Raw genomic sequence first — 5,917 nt, forward strand, 5'->3', positions numbered from 1 at the left:
TGGTGACTGTTAAAAGCTGCATCCTTATCTCAGTACCAAAAGACCGAATGAAAGGCTTCTGCTCTTGTTCTCCATTGGAATAAATAAGAACTGGACCAATAGCATTTATTAACACGGAGTATTCTCTGTGGGAGATATTAAAGTTGTTACGTCATTCTCCTGCATTCTCTTTCTTTAATAAGCAGGCTGAAGGATGGCACCCCTTATATTTGGTAGTGTGACAACAGATGCATTTCTGCTGAGATGTGCAACTCTGTAAATAGTATCTAATTTCTTCTACTGTAAGGTACTGTCAGTAGGATTCAGCCAATAGAGTGATGAAGAAGTCTCTGCTTTCTGTGATTTCTGCTATAGTTTCTCCAACTGGTGTTTTTTATCTCAGTACATCCTGATTTTACACTTCTTGCAGCTTTTCCCTTAAAGAGGAAATTCAAAATCATAAAGTCCAACTTAAGTGAGTGCTAAATCAAATGCAAATTATGATCATCATAAAATCAAATTTATTTTACTGTGGGCTTTCCTACCACTGGAGGAAGCTCTCTTTGCCAGCATTTCTTCTCAGCAAGGTCTGTGTGCCTGACAGATGCTCAATCAGTAAACCTGCCTCTTGTCAAACTGTATCATGTCAAGGTCTTACTGTACCTTCATTCTGGGAGTCTGAAATGATATCTTGGTCCAGCAAAATAGTTGTTTTATCTTTCCCTGGTCAGGAATTGACATGTTTTTTCCTATACTTAAATGTTAAAATCGAAAGGCTTATCTGCTTCAAAGCTGGCCGTTAGTAAAGCTTTTGTACCAGGGAGGAACCTTGAATGCTGTCCAGCAACTTGGTCAAATGCTGATTCACAGCAAAGCTGTCCACCTTCCAAGGGGAAGAGAACTTCATTATGCTTCTGTTGTGTTCTTCACACTGCCTAAGAGTCCTGTGCGAAATCTGAAGTGTTGATCTATCCACACAGCAGTGCTAGACTAGGCTAAATGACCTAATATATCACTTCTCTCTCTGACTTGTTGCAAACACCTACGCTCGTCAGGAAACTTCAGCTAATCATCCCCTTCAAGATGGGAGTGGGAGCTGGATGTGGGAATTCTTACTCAGAGCTGCATTCCTCTGGAACTTGCTTCTCCTGGGTCTTTACCTGACCTTTAGCTCGGAAAATGTTTCTGGGTAAGTTATTATCCAAGCCCTAGCCTTACTTCCCTCCTTCCTGCATAACAGAAGGTAAAGTAAACACACAGAGGAAACATGGGTTCATTTAGCTACACCCCGACGATGGCAAAAGATGTTTTAAGACTGAGACTTCTGTTTTGCCTTCTAGTGTGATGAAGCTGGGTAAAATTTCAGCTTCTGCTTTGCACTCCAGAGATCCTTGGGTCTGCAATTTATATTAATCCAGATCTGCTTGTCGAATATTATCTACTTCTTATGCCATCTCTTCCTACTTAGTAGGCTGAATGAGAACACTAATTAGACTCTGGTGCCAATTTACTGATGCACCATCTTCTGTTCACCCCGTGAGAGAGAGATTAGCTGAACACCGCAGCTCTTAGTCTGAGTTACTGGCATGTGATATTTGTTGTAATTCTGTCACGAATGGTATCTGCATAGCATGCAATTATAGCCTCCTTTCTGTATTGAAATCTATATCATATTCTTTCATTTCCCTTGAAGGACAATCATACCCTGTGCAATTATCTTCATAGTTCCATGGCTACAAGAAGTTTCTAGGCAATTTTTATAGTGGGTGGGAGAGAAATATTGACTCTTGAAGCCCAATGTAGTTTTTCTTTCTCTACAGCTGTGGATATACAAACATTTGTTAAGCTCTACTTGCAGCTCATTGTAACAGAATTTAAAGTGAGGAAGTTTACAGTTTTAACGCAGCCCCACCACAGAATGTGGAGTAACATGGGGATCTGAGCTGATTTTGAATAACTTGTTTTATCTTTCTGCATAATAGTTACCAACAACACACAGGTAATGAGTTTTGAAGGGTGTGGAAGCTGTTTTGATATAAAACAAGGCAAAAGCAACACCTAATTCTAAATATCGTGAAATTCTTTGCATGATCTGATAGGAACAAGATCAGAACACTGCAAAATATGTCACACTGTCAGCTCTTGTAGTTCACTAATGCTAAAAACCCCATCAAGAAACATGGCTGTTGCAAATTTTACTGTGCTGACAGATGCCAAAAAGAACATTTCAGGCCCAGCAGTCATGGAACAGGACGATGACTATATAGATATTTACTCTAAGTTGGGAAGCAGATCGGTTTGTTTGATTTAACCTTGAGGAAAGTTAGTTATTCAAAACACATCAAAAATAAGAATCCAAGGGCAGGAACAGCGGGGATGAATACATTCCCTTAGCAGCTGAAGAGAATCATAATAGCAGCAGAGGTTTCTAGGATCTTGCTGTGGAATTTCTGTCTTTGCATTTGCAGAACTGGAAGGTTTGTGTTCTCCACACAGTGATAAATTCTCCTTTACAAAATGGACCGAGAAGGAGGAGGGAAGGAACTGGGTGGAATCAATTACAAACCATATCAGACATTTAAGTTTAAACACAAGACCTTGCAAAGGCTTGCATGAAATCTTACTAGCAATATAAACAGGACTGGTGCCAAACTAAGCACCAGAAGTATTCAATAATAAAATACAGCTGTCTCCATTGGCACCTACCCATGAAAGTTTGTCATTTTTACTGTTAGAAATGCTGACAAAGAGAAATCTAAAAAATGAAAACATTTTTTTTCAGAAGAGGGAGGTTTTCATGAACTGCAGCCTAAATATTCATTTAACTTTGGAACATTCCATAAAAATAATTTATAACATAATTTCTTTTTCGAAACACATTTTGACAGAGTTCGTTTCAAAGACTATGGCCGAACTTGGCAATGCTAATAGCTTTGCTTTCATATCCATAATTCTTAATTATTAAAATACTCTCTATACACTTTTCTTGGCTCCTAGCGAGGCACATCAAAGCCTGGGGGCCCCTTTGCTTTGGCTTTGTGCACACCATGTCAGCTGAGAAGGAAGCGAGCTCTGCAGACAGAGAGCTTGGGGTATGCAACCCTGATATGCAGAAGCAGGCCCAGAAAAGCTGCACAGTTAGAAGTGGTTTTTAGGAGGAAGCCTTTTCAGAACAGAACCCTACATGCAGGCTGCGTGAGTCACAGGTACTCATGCAGTGAGCTATAAGGTTTGGGAAATAAGCAGACTGAGACCTGTTATCACTTGTAACTTTTTTACACCTGCATCAATCAGGAGGGACCTTCTTAGGAAAGAGTAGCATGCTTAAGTCCTGAGAAGTGAAAGACATACATGCAGCCACACGTGCTCACACACAGTGATACACAGGCGTGTGCTTGTGGTTGCTCTGCAACTGCCATCTGCTGAGTGCATCTCCTTCAGAAGATAAGTTCTTTCACTCCTTTATTTGGCTTTACTGCTCTTGCTTTACTTTTAAACTGCTTCCCAGATCAACTGGGTGTATGATAGCAGTGCATCTGAGATATATGATTGAATTTTGACATCTTTCAAGATACTGTGGGAGATTTCTGCTTTGCCTTTAATGAAGGAAAATAAGGACATTACTTGCCAGTTAACAAAGGATTTGGGTTACACACATGTTACAGAAGGGAGGATCACTCTTCCCCTGCCTCACTTCATGAGCTTCTTGTATTCGTGAATTAAATTTTCTGCTTCCCACTGATGAAGCTGCCTTTCCCAATGTGTTCCCTTGCTTTGGTCAGGTTTAGTCTTGGATTCCTACCAGCACTTGCACCGATCATAGTAGCTGAAGGCAGTAACTGCTTTACCAAAGGAAATTTTCAAAAAAAGGAAAGTCATTTTAGTGTTATTTAAAATTGACCTCTTCCACTCCTCTGAGCCCCTGCTCCATCCTGAAAGTTTCTGCTCTCTGATGTGGCTGAAAACAAACATTCTGTTATGGCCACATCCTAGCTGAAGGGCTGGAAAGCACTGTTTTCCAAATGGATTACTGCATACTGGGAAGTCCAATTAACTGTGTACACAAAGAGCTTTCCTGCTTTGGTTGGGACACCTTCAGCTACACATGTAAGGTCTTCCACAAACGCTGTTGCTTTTCTTTGCTTTTAGGGTCTCTACGGAAGGAAGGATCAGAAGTAAATTTAAATGGTCCCAGTTCAGAATTGCTTAGAATAGTCCCTTGTTTTTAAGACATAATAATAACATATAATCAGTTTTCTGAACTTCTAGTGGCAGTGATGTATGTGTTTGCTCTTCCAATGACCTACTCTGCGTTGTAATATAAGTTGGTTTTCTTTGTACCAAGACTGGGGTCTTTAAACCAATAGACTATTAAGTGCCTAAATTCCAAACTAATGCATAGAAAAACAAAACAAAACAAAAACAAACAAACAAACAAAAAAACCCCACCAAACACATAAAATGTCTTGTTAAAATTACAGTTTCTGTACTGTTCTACTTAAATCACTTCACAGTCGTAACATTCAGCTTGAAAATTCTATGATCAGCCTTAAAGAAACTGCTGTCAACAGTTCTCCTTGTCAGTCCTGTGCAATTTAAGTACAGTTTAAATGCTTCAAAGATGGTCAGAAATGACATTTCAGCATTGTGGCTCTGGGATTGCTTTGAGCTTACAGGTAATACTCAGGACAGTGATTATTAATGTTTTACTGAATAACATTGCAAGTAATGGGAAGGCACTGTAACTTTAAAATAGTAATTTCTTTAAAGGCTAAGAGTGACTGTAGGCTGGTGGCGTTGTTTTTTTTGTTGTTGTTTTGTTTTTCTTTTAATTCTATATTTATTACAGCTTAGTCCTTAACTCTGAGCCATGCTATGCAATAATAATGGAACAGCTCAGACAGCAATTTGCCAATGTGCTTGAGGCTCTGTCAAACCACATGGAGTGATGCCATAATCAAATTCATAATGCCTTATCTTTTTCAGATAAAGTAATCATCAAAGGAGTGCTGGCACGAACAGAGAAAAAATTCAGGGCTTAGACATTGTCTAATGTAGTGAGCTGTGACATAAATCGGGCTGTCTCTGTTTGCCTTTCTTCTCTATCTGTGTTTCCAATTGGTCTGCCAAAGAAGCGCTTCGGGCTTTGTTTCATTCCATCTTTTCGAACAAAAGAGTCTTAAAAAGAAAAAAAAAAACTTGAAAGGGTTAAAATTTCAGAGTGAAATGTTGGTGTTCCCCCCACTCTCCTCCCTTCATTTTCCCTTAGCACATTTATTGGCTGGCATTGCAGAGAGCAAATCCTTAGACTTGAGATTTCAGTTAAATCAATAAAATATTGTTTTAAAAAGTGGAGTTAAGTGCATTATGTGTCCATTACTCCATTATGGTTTGCCCTCAATCATGGAAGTGAGACAAAGGTTCCCACAAGGCAAATCACATTTGTAGTTAACCTAAAACAGCCTTCCCGTATCGGAGAACTATTTAAGGTCCCTTTTTCTACTGGATAATTAAGCATGTGCCTAACTCTAAACATATTAGTAAATACTGCTGAAGTCAATGGAATGATCCCGGGGTTAAAGGCAATTGCTTATGTATGTAATGTCCATGCAGAGAGCAAGAAAGGAAAATGCTGTTTGTGGCTGAAAAGAATTAAAAGAAAATATTTTATGTTATAAATAAAATGTACAGGGACAAGAGAGAAAAAAAAAGGAAGATTTTTTTTTGTTTTAGAGGGGCTCTATGCAAAAGCTAGGGTCAATGCAATGATTTTCGGCTTCTTGGTCTTGTTTTCTTTATTAACCTGATGTTAGGTACAAGATCAACTCCAGCGTCGCCTTGACTGGGCTGTGCACCTTGAGTTACTTCTGTTTTAAATATTTGCTCAGGTCTCAATGCTGTATCTCACGAGTGCTCCAGTGATGCATGTGAGGCCCAA

This window comes from Coturnix japonica, chromosome 19 (genome assembly GCF_054131305.1).
Source record: "Coturnix japonica strain WE chromosome 19, WE-NBRP24, whole genome shotgun sequence".
NCBI classification, from domain to species: domain Eukaryota; kingdom Metazoa; phylum Chordata; class Aves; order Galliformes; family Phasianidae; genus Coturnix; species Coturnix japonica.